At 47.0% G+C, this 17,650-nt stretch overlaps 1 protein-coding gene across 1 annotated transcript in view; it reads right to left on the reverse strand.

Moving 5' to 3' along the window:
- Positions 1 to 6,010, reverse strand: part of BDNF (brain derived neurotrophic factor) — a 49,764-nt gene extending 43,754 nt beyond the window's left edge. The window contains exon 1 of the mRNA XM_084852771.1: positions 5,928 to 6,010. The gene's annotated coding sequence lies outside the window, so the exon portion shown is untranslated. The remainder of the gene's footprint in view (positions 1 to 5,927) is intronic.
- Between the last annotated feature and the right edge of the window lie 11,640 nt (positions 6,011 to 17,650).

Genomic DNA, 17,650 nt, shown 5'->3' on the forward strand with positions numbered 1-17,650 from the left:
GATTTTTTTTACCAGAATTTCATGCTACTTGTGCTAATTTGCATTAGCGCTAATTTCTATTAGCATGAATGCACACTTGTGCAAATGCAGATTAATGCGCTTTAGTGCAACCCCCCCCCCTCAGTGAAAAACCGGGGTGGAAGTCCATGGAATCTGCATGGCTCGGAAAAAGCTGGTCTACTGCGGAATCTGGAGGTTGGAATTATAGAAAACTGAAATCATTTGAATCCATTGTAGATTTCTCAGACATCCCTAGTGTGTGACCAAGTGGGCTGTGGCTTGTTGCAGTCGCCGTGATAGTGCAAACCAGGCCTGTGCGTGTGTGCATCTTTAAGAAGTCAGACTCAATTTTTATAAGCGTTTTAAAGGAAACATTTCATTAAAAAAATTAAATTAATCAGTGTTCTCCTCAAGTTTTTGAGCACCAAGGTAAACCAGTGTGTGTTTTTTTGCAGCCCCTGGCAAGGCTCTTACAGAAGATGGGTTTAAATCAAAATTATCATTGCTGCTTTGAGGTTATGTATAGATGACACATGCATACAGATGGCCAAATTGTAAGCCTTCTAATTCATGCTGCCAAACAGTGGCTTAATGAGATTCATTCAGTGGGACATTTTATACAAGTAATCATCATCTTCATGGTTGTTGTTGTTTTACTCATACCACACAGTCCGGATCACTGCCTCTATCTGTGCATGCATTTATAAATATCACATTAGTTTCATTTCCAACTATGTTTTTAATCAATCCATGAATTAAAGATAACACAGGTACTTGCTGTATACTACCAGGATAGATTCTCTGCATACATTAAAATTCAGTTACTAGAAGCATAAATAAGTAATGATTATTGATCTCAAAATGGCAATAACCTAAAAAAAGTATAACAAAGTAAAAAAAAAAAAAAGTACTTTTGAAAAAAAAATTCTAATGTTCAAGGCAAGATGCTAATGGCCATTCTGGGAAAAAAAGAATGTACATGGTTGTAACACATTGCTCTTTTAATCTTATAAAAAATTGAAGGAATAGAGCAATCAATAGTGCACAGCAAAGCTGCCAAATAGTTCATTCATAGTTTGGACATCCGGAAATAATTAGAACGTAATGTTTTCAAAAGTACCACATCCAGGTGACTTCTAACTTAATCCAAAACACATTTACTTGGAAGTAGGACCCATTGACTGTAAATTAAGGAGAGGTGATGTGAATAGTGACTACAGCTGCAATCCCTAACATACTTACGGGGGGGGGGGGAGGAGTACATGGTAGGACTTACTTCTTAGTAAACATGCATAGAATTGGTGTCCTTACCCAGTTCACATCTCGCACTTAAGCAAGCCACTGTTAGCAGCCTCACTTCCTGTACTGGCAATAATACTAAAGGACCGTAGATGGCTGTTGTAAAACTATGCTCAATGCATGTGGACTGCTTTGAATGCACTGAAGTGCCTCATAACTGCTAAGAATTAATTTACCTCCAGGCAGCATACACATGAGGCAGCCTTCTCCAACCTGGTATCCTTCAGACATTTTGGAATTCAACTCTCATCAGGCCTGGCTAGTCTGGCCAATGGTCAGGAATGCTGGGCACTGTAGTCCAAAACCTCTGAAGGGCACCAGGTTGGGGAAGGCTGACATAAAGCTTAACCAATTTGTAGATCAGACTGTATGTTCAATTTTCAAAACTTAGAACTTGAACAACCATAAGAACATACGATGAGCCATGCTAGATCAGTCCAAAGTCCATCTAGTCTAGCAGTCTTTTCACACAGTGGCCAACCAGCTGCCTGTGGAAAACCCACAGGCAGGATATGAGTGCAACAGTATTCTCACCCCATCCATGCTGCCCAGCAACTGGTGTACATACTGCCTCTGATACTGGAGATAACATATAGCCATCGGGAGTAGTAGCCATTGATAGCCCTATTCTCTATAAATGTGTGTAATCCCCTTTTAAAGCCATCCAAATTCAGGGCCATCACTACATCTTGCGGTAGTGAATTCCATAGTTTGACTATGCACTGTGTGAAGAAGTACTTCCTTTTTATCTGTCCTGAATCTCCCACCAATCATTTTTATGGGATGACCCCAAGTTGTAATATTATGAGAGAGGGAGAAAAATGTCTCCCTATCCACTTTCTCCACACCATCCATTATTTTGTACACCTCTCTTATGTCTCCCCTCACTTGCCTTTTTTCTAAGATAAGCATTCCCAGATGTTGCAGCCTTTCAAGGGGTGGTTGCTCTAGCCCCTTGATCATTTTAGTTATTCTTTGCTGCACTTTTCCCAACATTTCAATATCCTTTTTTTAGGTATGGTGACCAGAACTGTACATGGGGTCGCACCATAGATTTGTATAAGGTGGGTATGATCTTGGCAGTTTTATTTTCGATTCCTTTCCTAATTATACCTAATAAGGAATTTTCCCTTTTCACAGCAGCCACACACTGGATCGACATTTTCATTGTGTTTTCCACCACTACCCCAGATCTTTTTCTTGGTCAGTCACTGCTAGCTCAGATCCCATCAGCGTATACATGAAGTTGGGATTTTTTGCCCCAACCTGCATCACTTTACACATGCTTACACTGAACCACATTTGCCATTTTGATGCCCATTCTCCCAGTTTCAAGAAAGCATTTTGGAGCTCTTCACAATCTCTTTTTGTTTTAACCACCTTAAATAATTTGGTGCCATCAGCACACTTGGCCACCTCACTGCTCCCTCCTAATTCCAGACCATTTATGAACAAGTTGAAAAGCATTAGTCCCAATATGGCTCCTTGTAGAACCCCACTGTTTACATCCCTCCATTGGGAGAATTTATCATTTATTCCTGCTCTCTGCTTTCTATTCTTTAACCTATTTCTGATCCATAAGAGGACCTCTCCTCTTATTCCATGACTGCAAAGTTTGCTCAGGAGTCTTTAGTGAGGGACTTTGTCAAAAGCATTTTGGAAGTCCAAGTAAACAAGGTCTATTGGATCATCCCTGTCCACAAGTTTATTGACACTCTGCAAGGTTACGGAGACATGACTTACCTTTGTGGAAGCCATGTTGATTCTTTTTCAGCAGGACTTGTCCTTCTAGATACTTACTAATTTTATCTTTAAGAATGCTTTCAACAATTTACCTGGAACAGACATTAAGCTAACTGGCCTGTAATTTCCTGGATCCCCCATTCATTAAGTTCATTAAGAATGCAAATCTTTAAATGGCTACTGAGATGCAATGCCCATTGAAATGAAAGGTGTAGGAAAAAGAGGAACAAAGACCCAAGTTGTGATACTAACTAAACTTACATGTTAGGTCCATTGAAATGAAGGGGATTCACACTTCCAATTAATGGACAGAATCCAAAGAGCCATCCATACACTGGCCATTTTCAGACTCCTCTTTCCCATAGCAAGTCCTGTTGTGTGGGGGTGTGCGTGCACACACACGCACCCTCTTTCATACCGTATAAGCTGTTCCTAAGGAGGACTATTGAAGTGAGCACTGAAATAGCCTCTGTGTGCGCCCAGGACCACTTCAGACAGATGCATGAGCCTCTTTGGATCCTTGCCACTTTTTAAAGATTGGGATGCTAGTTACCTTTATAGAATTACAGATCCCACACACACACACACTCGTGGATGAAAAATAAATTGTCACTGATCTGATAAAGCAAATGGAAGGAAGATGAATCTTCTTTCTCCTTATAATGAGTAGAAGAAATACACAGGTTAAAATAAATTGACAGATCCAACACACGGATCTTCCACAGATCCAACACACTGTATAAGCTGTTTAATAATTTACTGGAGGCATTCACACACACTCTTCCGTCTACCAAAGCAGACAAAAACGACAAATAACTTTATGGCCCTGGAATTCCAGTTATGGTAACTGGCGTGTTTTAAATTCCAGGAAAGGTTACATTTCAACAAGTGTATCTTTCCATTCACTTACTGAGACTCACTTGCTGGCGCAGATGCATGATTCTGAGCTGCAGCCAAAGGGTTGCTTCCCGTTACATTCCATTTATAACCTCTGGCAGCATGTCATACCTACCCGGCTCTGCATGCCCACTGCTGTTACCACATATCCCAATTCTCTCTGCAGCTAGAACCATTTAATGCTACTTAAGTCATAAAGAAAAACATACTGAAGAATGAGTGAAGCTTTTTGCTTCATGGGATCTGTCTACAGATGCTCAAATCTGATTCTTGAATCACAGTGTCGGCAAGAACTGAAAGGAATCTAGTCAACTCCCTTGGGAAAAAGGCTAGGATCATGCAGTCTCCAGCCCCACACAGGTGAACCTATGCAATTGACTGGTTTTTCAAACATGGCACAGCAGACTCCCATTGTCTAATTAAATATAATAGTTCCCTTGCTAGAGCAGATCAAAGGCTATATCCCACCATACTGTTTCCAACAGTGAACAAGCAACTAGATGCCTCTGGAAGGTCAGAAGCAAGACAAAATAGTGGTAGCCTCCACTGGTTTGTCCACAACATCTGCTACTCAGAGGTATAGTGCCTCCAAATATGAAAGTTCCATCATTTAGCTGTCATGGCAACTGTGTCAATAAATGTATTAATTTATTGAACCCCTTTAAAAACTAATCTAACCGTGTAATCCTATGCATGTTTTCTCAGAAGCAAACCCCACTGTGTTCAATGGAATTTACTACCATGTAAATGTGTGTAGGATTGCAACCTAACTTTTTTCATTTTTACTCTACAGTAGGCACATTTGACCCACATTGGGTCAAATGTGGATCTTAAAAGCCCCCCTACCCCCCCACAACCATATCAGGGCTCTGATCCAATGGGGGGGGCTTGCCCCTACTCTAGAGTAAAAATGCATAGAAGACAGCTGCTAGATATGGATTTAAAGTAATGTTTGTTTTGGCCCTAAGCTAGCATTCTTTGCCCTACCTTGGGGTCACATGTTCCATAAGGTCATGCTTGTGTGGAGAATGATTTTTCCCAAATATCTGAATTCATCTGTGTCCCCAATGTTACGCCCTTCCCCCCAGGTCAGTTTATTTCTCTGTAATAGCACTCTTTGCTTAGTTGGACTTCTGTACCAAAATATTTTGGAACTTCCCTTCCAACAGTTATGTAGGTAAACAGGGATGCGTTCTATTAATAAAAAGGGATTCTCCCTCGGTTATTTTCTGAGAAATGTTTACAAACAGGAGCCTAATTCCGCCCTGTTACCCGTTTTATCTCACACGGAGGAGCATGCATCGCTCATGTTTTCGCCTTCTCGTCAAGTTAGGTGCCTCTGGTGTCATCAGAAAGGGCTCACCGGGTTCTTCTGCCTGATGCTATTCACTGCGGAGAAGCCCTCATTCAGAAGTTCAGCTAATTTCAGAACCCTGACACAAGCTACCCAAGGAAATGCGCCTCTGGATTTGGGGCCAATCTGATCACGGGAGTAAGGCGCGTCGGGTCCGAAGCGGAGCATAAGCTCGCGTGGAGGAAGACCTCCCTCCGGCTTCCCTCTTCGCTCAAGCCGCCCTCGTCGTCTGGCCGCTGGGCGCTGCGCCTCCGCTCCTGGCCAGCAGGGGGCCGCCTTCGCCGTTAAAAGCAGAAACACCCCCGAACAGACTCGCTCCGCCGAACTGCGGCCGCCAATCCGCCGTGTGTCGGCAGCAGCGGGGCTGCGTGGGTTGTGGTGCTAGTTAGTGGGGGCGGCCGGGGGATCGCCGCTTCGGCGCGGCTGCCGTCCTCCCCCACTCTCCTCCCTTCCCGCTAGCACCTCTCCCTTGCCCCCGCAGCTGCAGTCCGAAACAGCCGCCCGGCTGCCCCTAGCTCGCAGCGCCTCCCCCAAGTAGGAGTGGAAAGCCCCGGCGGCGGCGGCGGCCCCCGACACCCCGCTGCGTCTCCTGCGCTGCCTGCACCCTCGGCGGGCCGTCCGCCTCCCCACGTACCGTCTGATGGACAAGCGGGGCAGCCCTGCCTTGCTCGCCCGCCGTGAAGGGGCTTCCCGCGCGCGCCCCGCACCGGCGCTGGCTGGGAGACACGGCGTGGCCGCGGGGGCCTGGCCGCGGAAGTTGGAGAGGACGGGCGAGGGCGCGCAGGGTGGGGCGAGCGGGGAACTAGCGCCCGCGGGCTGGGCAGAGGGGGCAGGAGCGGAGCGCGCGGGGGGGGGAGGGGGAGGGGGGCTGCCGAGCCCCGCGGCGCCAGCCGAGCCAAGGCAGCGCGCGAGCCCAGCAGGTGCCTGGCGGGGCTGCCCCGGCTGCCTGGCGGCGGCGCTGAGGAAGCATAACAAAGAGGGGCCACGGACTCGCCCCCACGCGCCGGGGCGGGCGGGAGAATCGTCTCTCTCCCATCGCTCCCCGCCGGGCAGCCGCTTCGCCGGGCTGGGAGCCATCCTCGCTGAACTTCGCGGGGCTGACCGCGGAGTAAGCTGACAGCGCAGCTACTCCCTCCAGCAGCTGCCCGGAGGGGATCGCCCAGCGCCGCGGGCAGCCAGGCTGCCGCTCGCCTTCCACCGTCCCGCCCGCGTCGTGTCGGATCCCCCTCGCCCCTCCTCCTGGAAGGGGGCGACGACGACCTGTCTTCCTTCCTACCCCCCCCATCCCACTTCTCTGGGCCGCCCGATCTGTCCAGCGACGGGGACAGGCTTGTTTGGGTGGCTCTGGGTGCCGCGCTCCCTCGGCGCCTCCGCCTTCGGCTGGACGAGTCAATTTTCCCGCGGCCGAGCCGGTCCACTCCCTACTGCTCCTACCTTGGCGTCCACACAAAGCCTGCTCGGGTCCCCTCCGGAAAGTCACATCGCCCGTCCAGTCCCTCCAGCTGCCTCCTGCAGCTCCAGAAACACGCACGGGAGGAAGCGAGCAGCTCAAATGTCTCATCAAAGCTTCATGAAGGGTGGGAGGGCAGCGGAGTTGTTGGGAGCCTCTGATCTCTTTCTCTCGCTCTTCCTCTCCCCCCACGGCTGGCGTAGGAGCCTCTCACACGAGCCTGGCTGTGCTCCCCCCCCCCCCGTTGGCTTCTCGCTCAGAAATTATTTAGATCTCCGTTTGGCTTTCGATTGGTCAAGTTGCTTCCTAGCAGGAACACCAGCATCGGGGCGCCCGGTTTAAAGGAGCCGCGCCGCCTCATCCCCATCCCCTCCACCCTTCCTGTCGCCCGGCCCCAAAGCAAGCCCCGGTCCCCTGCCCCAAATGCCGTTTATAGTCCCCAAGAGGAGTCCCTTTCGCCTCCTGCAAACTTCTTCATCCCTGCCTGGCTAGGTTTGATCGACGAAACCTCTCGGTCCTGCCTGGGGAAAGCGCACAGGACGCAGGCGAATGGTCCGGTGTGTGCGTGTGTACCCCCAGAGATCAGATTTCCTGGCACCCTTCTCTCCTCCCGCCCCATCATCACCAAGCCATAAATAAAGCCACAAACAACAACAAAGTAAAAAGACAATAAAACTTGCTTCTCGGGAGAGTTTTTAACCCAACCCAGTTCCCCACCCCCGCTTGTAGCTGGAGACTGGTACGTCTCAATCCGCTCTTCATCACGCGACGAGAGCATGATTCACTTATACGATTCCTCCGGAGTAAGCGGTCAGAGATTGCAGCCAGAGCCCAGTTTCTTTCAAGGCGGATCAAAGAAACCAGAAAGACCCGTTTCCATAGAACGGGTGGAATACGGGAGATGCGACCAGAACGAGGAAAACAATCACAGTACAGATAAAAGTTTTCAGGTTAGTTTTGCATTCAGGAAGGAGGGCTGAGAGAACCCGAAATGCTAGAAATCTCGTGAAAAGCGGGAAGAATATTAGCTTACTTGTTAGTGCATTAAACGAACCAGATCCATTTAAATATAGCTCCCTCACTGACCTCTTCATAGTCTGCCTATTAGGAATGCAATCAAGATAATAACAAACATTCTTTATTAATGAAGGCTCCGGATAACGTTGCAACTAGTCACTTTCGAAGAGAACAGGCAGCGGGCAAACGCGCGCACAATCTCGCCAGCCGGCGGATTTCCTCGCAGACATAACAAGGCAGCCAGAAGCGACCCCCAACTCACCTTTCGCCTTTTTTTTTTTTTTAGTTTTGTTTTTATAAAGCGCCCGCTTCCAAAAGTCAGCCGCGGGAGCGCCGCATGGAAGATGTCTCGGTGGAGAACGCCCCCCTAAAGGCGATCCGACGTGGTTGCTTTGGTTGGGGGGCGGCGGGGTGGAGTAGAGAATTAAAAAATAATCCAAGCCCCCCACCTTCAGGTCCAAGCCTCTCTTGCAAAAATCCGCCGCCGCCCTCCCCGCCCCCCCCCCTTTTCTGTTTTTATGCCGCAAATACAGATTTAAATTATTGATAGTGGAAATTGCGTGGCGGAGGTAAGAGTGGCACCCCCCTGACTGAGCGGCTCCATTTGACCTTGGTCGGGACGGAGAGGTTTCATGCTAGCTCACTAGGGTCCAAAGCTGCCTCCAGCGCCGTGAACGGAGGGTGGACCGGAATCCACGCGGGGGCTCGGCTCTCGACGCTCTTGACGTGGTTGTCATATGATACCCCGCCTGCCTCCAACAGAGACACCACGGCACGGATTACGAGGAGGACACACAATCCCAGTATCCCTACTGCGATTTTGTGTGGGGTTTGTTTTGTTTTAATAAACTGGTAGTAGCCTGTGGTTGCCGCCCCTTGCACGTGCTTTATGATGTTCTCGCTTCAGTTTCTCCTTCAACACGGGAAGCAGAGGGTTCCCCTACCTTGCCAAAGGGTGTGTTTCTTTGGAAGTTCCCATGAATCTCTTGAAGCAGAAATACTTTTCTTCCCAGTTCAAGCCACTGAACTTGATTTCTCATATATATATATATATATATATATATATGTGCTGAAATTGTGTCGTTTCTGTTTGTGCCGCTAAAGCTTTTGTTTGAAACACAGCCTGGAAAGGTGTTGACTTCACTGTAGCCTCCAGTCCAAACCATCTCCTGAGCACCACACCTGTCCTCGGAAATGTTTGTATCAACTGGGGGCTAGGAGGAAGGTAGGGAACCTCACAAGCTGTACTCTAAGGCTCAGATCCAGTTAAAACAAGGCCTTCCATCTAGGCCTTTTCAAGCCCTCTTAAAAATGTGGAGAAAAGGCAGGGATGATATATCTTACATCAGGGGTGTTGAACCTCTTTCAAGCCAAGGGCAGAATTCAGTTTTGGAGACCCTCATGGGGACCACATTCCAATGGTAGGCTGGGCCAAAGATAAATCGGAACAGGGCCAAAATGCCAAAAGTGCCTGCGTATTTTAGTGTTAAGCTCTTCCTGCCAGTAGCAAAGCCCCAGGAGAGGCATTTCAGCCCTTCAGAATGGGAAAAATCTTTCCAAAAGCCAGGAAACCACAACATAATCAGTGGTTGGGGGAAAGGGGACTTCAGGCAGGCCAGATTTGGCCCACTGGCCTGAAGTTCCAGGGGAGATTTTCTGCATGGATGTCACTCCCATCTAGGTAATTGTGTGAAGCTCGTGACTTCGTCATCACAGGTCTATTTCACCACATCCATATTGCCCATTTGCTGTTGCCACCATTTGTGGCCTCTGCCTCCATGTACAGGCAGAAAAATAATGACATTTGGCAAACTGCCAACTTCATTCACATAGCTGACAAGAGGCACACAGCTGTAGGAGAATCAGTCTGATGTGAAGAGGTTTCCCCCCAAAGGATGGAGAATATGTTTTCTTATGGGTGGCCATTAGCACCAATGGGAGGATTCCACCTTATGTAAATAGAAACTTCAGGTCTAGGGGGAGGATGTTCATCAGGATGGTGGAAATGGGGGGTGGGAGGAAGAGTTAAATTCCCTCTCCCCATCTGCCATAGCCCTGATCCGCCCCGCCCCGGCAGTGCTACTTACATTTTTTTTTAAATGTCCATGTAAGTTGCTTTCATGTAATTAATACCACACCTAATTTGGCCCTTTGGGACAAGAGAAAGTAGGCATGAGTGGCAGAAAGTGGATGAATAGGCACTGTGCCGAAAAGGAAAGGCTAGATTGACAACTAACACGTTAAGGAGTAATTAACAACAAACAACTGTGACTGAACAGATTGATTTCAAAACTGAATATCCTCAAGTGAATGAAATAAATATTCAAGCTCATGAGATAAAATAGGGAGGCAATTGCACACACCTATCTTGTCAATCACCCCTTCATGGATCACTGCCTTGTTGTGGCGAAGGGGCTTGCGTAACTCAGTGAAGCCATAAGCTATGCCGTGCAGGGCCATCCACGACAGGTCATGGCGGAAAGTTCTGACATAATGTGGTCCACTGGAGAAGGAAATGGCAACCCACTCCAGTATTCTTGCCAAGAAAACCCCATGGAACGCATCACAAGGCTAAAAGAGATGATGCCGGAAGATGAGCCCGTCAGGTCGGAAGGTGTCCAATATACTACTGGGGAAGAGCAGAGGGAATTTCCAAGTAGCGCCAGAAAGAGTGAAGCGGCTGGGCCAAAGCCGAAAGGACACTCAGCTGTGGATGTGTCTGGTGGTGAAAAGAAAGTCCGATTCTGTAAAGAACAATATTGTTTAGGAACCTGGAATGTCAGATCAATGAATCAAGGTAAGCTGGAGGTGGTCAAACATGAGATGGAAAGATTGAACATCAACATCTTGGGAATCAGCAAACTAAAATGGACAGGCATGGGCGAATTTAATTCAGATGACCATTACATCTACTACTGTGGGCAAGAATCCCTTAGAAGAAATGGAGTAGCACTCATAGTCAACAAAAGGGTGGGAAAAGCAGTACCGGGGCACAATCTCAAAAACAATAGAATGATCTCAGTACGGTTCTATGAAGACCTACAACACCTTCTAGAACTAACACCAAAAAAAGATGTCCTCTTCATCATAGGGGATTGGAATGCTAAAGTAGGAAGTCAAGAAATCACCGGGATAACAGGCAAGCATGGCCTTGATGTACAAAATGAAGCAGGACAAAGGCTAATAGAGTTTTGCCAAGAGAACATGCTGTTCATAGCAAACACTCTTTTCCAACAGCACAAGAGGCGACTCTACACATGGACATCACCAGATGGTCAATATCAAAATCAGATTGATTATGTACTTTGCAGCCAAAGATGGAGAAGCTCTATACAGTCAGTAAAAACAAGACCTGGAGCTGACTGTGGCTCAAATCATGAGCTTCTTATTGCAAAATTTCGGCTGAAATTGAAGAACGTAGGGAAAACCACCAAACCATTCAGGTATGACCTAAATCATATTCCTTATGAATATACAGTGGAGGTGAGGAATAGATTTTAGGGATTAGACCTGATAGGCAGAGTGCCTGAGGAACTATGGACGGAGGTCCATAACATTGCAGCAACTAAATCCATCCCAAAGAAAAAGAAATGCAAGAAAGCAAAGTGGCTGTCTGAGGAGGCTTTACAAGTACCTGAGGAAAGAAGGGAAGTGAAAAGGAAGGGAGAAAGGGGAAGATATATTATTTATTTATTTGTTTATTTTATTTTATTTCTATACCGCCCAATAGCCGAAGCTCTCTGGGCGGTTCACAAAAATTAAAACCAAACACACAATAAAACAATTTAAAATATATAGAACATTAAAACCACAATATAACAATACAACCACAATAAAATCTAGCAGCAGTGCAGGAGTTTAAATTACAGATTTAAAACAGCAAAGATAAAAATTTAGAAAGCTAAAATGCCTGGGAAAATAAAAAGGTCTTCACCTGGCGCCGAAAGGAATACAATGTAGGTGCCAGGCGAACCTCACTAGGGAGCTCATTCCAGAGCCGGGGTGCCACAGCAGAAAAAGCCCTCCTCCTAGTAGCCACCCGCCTCACTTCCTTTGGCAGGGGATCATGGAGAAGGGCCACTGACGATGATCTTAAGGTCCGGGCAGGCACATATGGGAGGAGGCGATCCTTCAGGTAACCTGGCCCCAAGCCATTAAGGGCTTTAAATGTTAACACCAGCACTTTGAATCGGGCCCGGAAATGGACTGGCAGCCAGTGCAGCTGGAAAAGTACTGGCATAATATGAGCTCGCAGGCCAGTCCCTGTTAACAATCTTGCTGCCCTATTTTGGACCAGCTGAAGTTTCCGGACCGTTTTCAAAGGCAGCCCCACGTATAACGCATTGCAGTAATCCAGACGAGAAGTTATCAGAGCATGGATAACTGTAGCTAGGCTATCTCTGTCCAGATAAGGGCGTAGTTGGTATACCAGCCAAAGCTGATAAAAAGTGCTCCGTGCCACTGAGTTCACCTGTGCCTCAAGTGACAGTTCTGGATCCAAGAGCACCCCCAAACTACGAACCTGATCCTTTAGGGGGAGTGCAACCCCCTCCAGAACAGGTTGAATGTCACCTAGCCAGGCAGACGAACCACCCACTAACAGTACCTCCGTCTTGTCTGGATTGAGTTTCAGTTTATTGGCCCTCATCCAGTCCATTACCATGCCCAGGCACTGATTCAGAACAGCCACTGCCTCACCTGGTTTTGATGAGAAAGAGAGGTAGAGCTGGGTGTCATCTGCATATTGATGGCACCTCAGCCCACACCTCCGGATAACCTCCCCCAGCGGTTTCATGTAGATGTTAAACAGCATGGGGCATAAAATAGAGCCCTGTGGAACCCCATGGCACAATTGCCATGGCACAGAGCAATAATCCCCCAGCACCACCTTCTGGAATCGGCCATCCAAGTAGGAGCGGAACCACTGTAGTGCAGTGCCTCCAACTCCCAACCCAGACAACCTATCCAGAAGGATACCATGGTCGATGGTATCGAAAGCCACTGAGAGGTCCAGGAGAATCAACAGGGTCGCACTCCCCCTGTCCCTCTCCCGGCAGAGGTCATCCCACAGGGTGACCAAGGCAGTTTCCGTTCCAAAACCAGGCCTGAAGCCCGATTGAATATATCCAACTGAATGCAGAGTTCCAGAGAACAGCAAGGAGAGACAAGAAGGCCTTCTTAAATGAACAATGCAAAGAAATCAAGGAAAACAATAGAATGGGAAAGACTAGAGATCTCTTCAAGAAAATTGGAGATCTCAAGAGAACGTTTTGTGCAAAGATGGGCATGATAAAGGACAAAGAAGGCAGGGACCTAACAGAAGCAGATGAGATTAAGAAGAGGTGGAAAGAATACACAGAAGAACTATACAGGAAAAGATCTTAATGTCCCTGACAGCCATGACAGTGTGGTCACTGAACTTGAGCCAGACATCCTAGAAAGTGAAGTCAAGTGGGCCTTAGGAAGCATTAGTAACAACAAAGCTAGCGGAGATGACAGTATTCCAGCTGAGCTATTTAAAATCCTAAAAGATGAAGCTGTTAAAGTATTGCACTCAATATGAAACAACAAATTTGGAACACTCAACAGTGGCCCACAAGACTGGGAAAGACAGAAGCAGAGACATCATCTTGCCGACAAAAGTCCATCTAATCAAAGCTATGGTTTTCCCAGTAGTGACGTATGGCTGTGAGAGCTGGACTATAAGGAAGGCTGAGCGCCGAAGAATTGATGCTTTCGAACTGTAGTGCTGGAGAAGACTCTTACGAGTCCCCTGGACTGCAAGGAGGTCAAATCAGTCAATCCTAAAGGAAATCAACCCTGACTGCTCATTGGAAGGACAGATACTGAAGCTGAAGCTCAAATATTTTGGCCACCTAATGCAAAGAGAAAAGTCACAGGAAAAGACCCTGATGCTGGGAAAGACTGAAGGCGAAAGGAGAAGGGAACAGCAGAGGATGAGATGGCTAGACAGCATCACTGATGCAATGAATATGAACTTGAGCACACTTGGGGAGAGAGCGGAGGACAGGAAGGCCTGGCATACTATGGTCCATGGGGTCATGAAGAGTCGGACACAACTTAACGACTGAACAACAACAACAATCTTGTCAATTAACATCATAGCAACTCATTCCTGCTGCAGCAAAAGATTGCTTTTAGGGGACCAAGTGATGCTTCCTGAATTAATTAAAAACAATGTCTACTACCAGTCTTTTATAATACAGTCAGTATGAAAGAGAATCACACTCCTATTTCTTCCCTGCTGGGATTGTCCATTAAGGGTACAATCCTATGTATCTGTAGACAGAAAAAAGTCCTACAATTCCCAGCGTTCCCTAACCAACAATGCTGACTTTTTCTGTCTAAAGATGCATAGGATTGTACCTTAACATGATGGCAATCTCATTTACAGTGGGTACAACCAATGGCCCATTTAGCTCAGCTTTACCGCTTTCCTCAATCTGGCACCTTCTGGATATGTAGGACTACAACCCCCAACCTCAGCCAACATGGCCAATGGGTATGCTAGCTGGGCAGGATGGAATTTGTGGGCCAATACTTTTGGAGGGCACCAGACCAGGGAAGGTTCCAGTTTGACTGGCTGCTGTTCTTCAGGGTCTCAGGCTAGAATCTTTCCCAGCCCTGTAATCTGGGCTCTTTTTAAACTGGAGATGCCAGCAGTGAATAGCTCCTTTAGAGTTCTGACTGGCTCTGACTGAAACCCAGAGTGGATTCACTTCCACACTGACATCAGAGCCACTGTATGCATGCAGAACAGCTGTTCTACCTTTGAGAAGCAGCCTCTTTCTAACAGCATAGAATTATGTGATACAGTAAAGAGATGATCTTTGAAATTTCCACCATTTTAACAGAAAGGCAAGATTGTATTAGTTAAAATGAAACACTTTCCACCACACCAGCACACCAATGAAAAGAGTCATATTTAATCTACATGTAACAGGCTATTCAGGATTTTAAAAAGAAAGGAAAAACCAAATCTCCAAACCATAAACAAACTTTTCTCACTGTCTTTATAACCATCTGTTTGGTTAATGTGATTTCATCCCAGCCTGATTTTCCGAGAAGAAAAGGTCAAGAAAAAAAATGAGCTGGATTCTCATTTCTTCTTGTTGTCAGGAAATCTAAATTAATCCTGATTATATGAAGGAGAGTGATGTCAATGAACTCGGGGTTCTGACAAGAGTATTTTTTCTATTAATATTTTTAATTGGCTGAGGTCAGTTCTAATATTACTAGCGGCAGTTTATGTTTAATTGCATGTTATGCATGTTTCCTAGTTACCTATGTTCAACTATTCTCCCTCTTTCCCCCATACCCTCCAATTAAAGGAATAGGAAGTTCCTTGAAATCAGCTAATTCTCAAGGCATGATAAAAACTGGAAATGGATATTCAATGCAGAATGGAGCTTGTAGATATGGCACGGAATTTCTTTCAGCCTGGCTTCCTTCTGCGACAACAAGCTAGCTGTGAACATGCTACCAATCTCTCTTATTTGAGATATAGCAACTATATGGTAGGGAAATGCCTATAGGTTTGAGAACATAGCATTGTTGATTCATTAAAGCATGTCCTGTGTCTCCTACAGGTGTCATTCATGGCATGGGCAGTGCAAATACGGCTGGATCTAACAAGACAGCAACTGGTGTAGGAACTACAGAAATGATGGCGGTGATCCAGTGCCTCTGCTGTGCCTGTGGAGTCCTGATGCATACATAGGGCATTCCATGAGCACAGGGATACAGGATGCTGCCTTATACTGAGTCAGACCATTGGTACATCTAGCTAAGTGTCACCTACACTGACTGGTAGAGGCTCCCCAGAGTTTCGGAAAGGGGTCTTTCCCAGGCCTACATGGAGATTCCAGGCTGGATTAAACCTGGGACCTTCGGTACATAAAACATGTGCTTTACTACTGAGCTATGGCTCTGCAATTTGCTTGGGGGTTAGGGACACCACTCCACACACATTCCACTGTATATGCAGAGCCGTTCCAACCACTGAAGTGAATGGGGATGCTTCCATTCCTGCCAATCTTTGTGTGCCATCTCTACCCAGACATTGCTAGGCCATGATGTGCCTTGAAGGTTTTCCACTTGAAAAGCAAGTGGAGAATCTACCCATCAGTAAGCATCCCAGCTTGCAGTATCAACTGGAAAGCTGGAACACCTACCCAAAAGCAGACGTGTTTGTGAGAAAGCACTCAAGACTGCTCGGTCTTCAGCTTTAGACTGGAGCTCTCTCCTGCCATCAAATCTACCTATAAATGCTGCACCCTGGGGTGCTTATTGGCAAGTGATTCCTGTGTTGTTCTTTGTACATTTGGATGCTAAATGTGCAAGGAGCAGCACTGGAACAGAGCAGCACTAGAACGTGCTGAGCTAAGGAAGTACAAACGAAGTGACGACAAAATGCAGGATGACCTCCTGTCTTGGGGCAAAAATCAGACATGAGTGGGTGATCTCCGGGCAGGATCTCCTGAAGTTTGAAAAGAATATCAGTGGCAGCAGTGCCAGCCTCAAGGGTCGCCATGCCTGAGCACTTGCAAAGGTCCCCACCCCAGCATGGGGCCTGCTGACAAGAGCCCTCTGGAGTTGCTTCTCCTCTTTGCCATTGCTACCTGCTCGTTCACCTGCCTCTCTCTCTGGCCCAGACCATGGTTGGGGTGTGAAGGAGCAGCAGCAGATGCCCCACCCTATTTGCTCATTGGGTCTCTGGTTGGCAAGCAAGTGGGTGGAAGCAATGATGAGGAAGAGGAGGAGGAAGAGCAGCAGCAGGTGACAGTGCTGGTAAGATGGTAGGAGGGGCCCTCACAGAAGCTGACTTGCTGAAATCCATCGATTTACTACACTCATTAGTCCACATCTCCCACTGAAGTATTATATTAGAAGAGTTGTTTCCCACTACCCTAAATGCATGATGACTATGCCAAAAATGTAACATTTTGCACTCAGGCCATTCAAAGTCTGTGGCAGCAAAAGTGGAATTTCTGCAACACACATATATGTCTTTCAAACTGAGTAAATGTCTTCTGTTGCATTGTTTATTCTGGTGTTCTGATCCTGCTAGTCATGGGGGCAGGCTGGGATGCAGCTATTCAGGGTACTGAACTCCTGAGATTTTTGCAGGTATGCCCACACACTTTCAAGCATAACTTTGCATCCGTAAGGATGCTCATGGGGAAAAGGAGGCAGGGAGGGGGAAGCAAAAATGACTGACTCCCCTTCGCTTCTCTGATGCTTAACAGCAAGGATGGGAGGATGTGGGGTGGTGGGACTTGGCCCATGGCAGGGAGAATGGCCACTCTCCCCAGCGCAGGTGAATCCCCCTGACTGCCCCATCCCCACTATTATGTCCAGTCTCAGACTGGAGATAACTGCAGGGGTTCTGCTGCTGGCGCACACCAGCAGGGGAATCCAGGCTATTATCTCTGATCTGAGACAGGGAGTAACAGTGGAAGATGTCCTCTGAAGGAATTCCTGCAGGGGGCGGAGCTTAGAATCAAATTAGGATGTCTGGCTGCCAGATGTTCTGCACCCCTGGACTATAGGCTTGCTTTTTTTAAATGAAAATGGAGATACCGGGGAGCTAGATTTTACCCCCAATATACCATGTTTGCACTTTGCTTGTATTCCTGCAGAATCACAACCTATAGCCAATCCCAGAAGAAGGAAAAGGTTCAAACATTTCCAGCATAGCACACACACGAGCGCAGGTCAATGGAGACCCTTGATGCACCAAACCATGTCAGAGAGGTTTTTGTTGTTGTTCAGTCATTCAGTTGTGTAGAAAGGCTTATAATTAAATGCAGCACAATGCATGCAAACATAGAAACTGAGAATAAGACAGATACAAGGTTTGTTGGCTC

This window comes from Heloderma suspectum, chromosome 1, assembly GCF_057233095.1.
Source record: "Heloderma suspectum isolate Gila_16-S chromosome 1, 16-S_ref, whole genome shotgun sequence".
Taxonomy (NCBI): Eukaryota; Metazoa; Chordata; class Lepidosauria; order Squamata; family Helodermatidae; genus Heloderma; species Heloderma suspectum.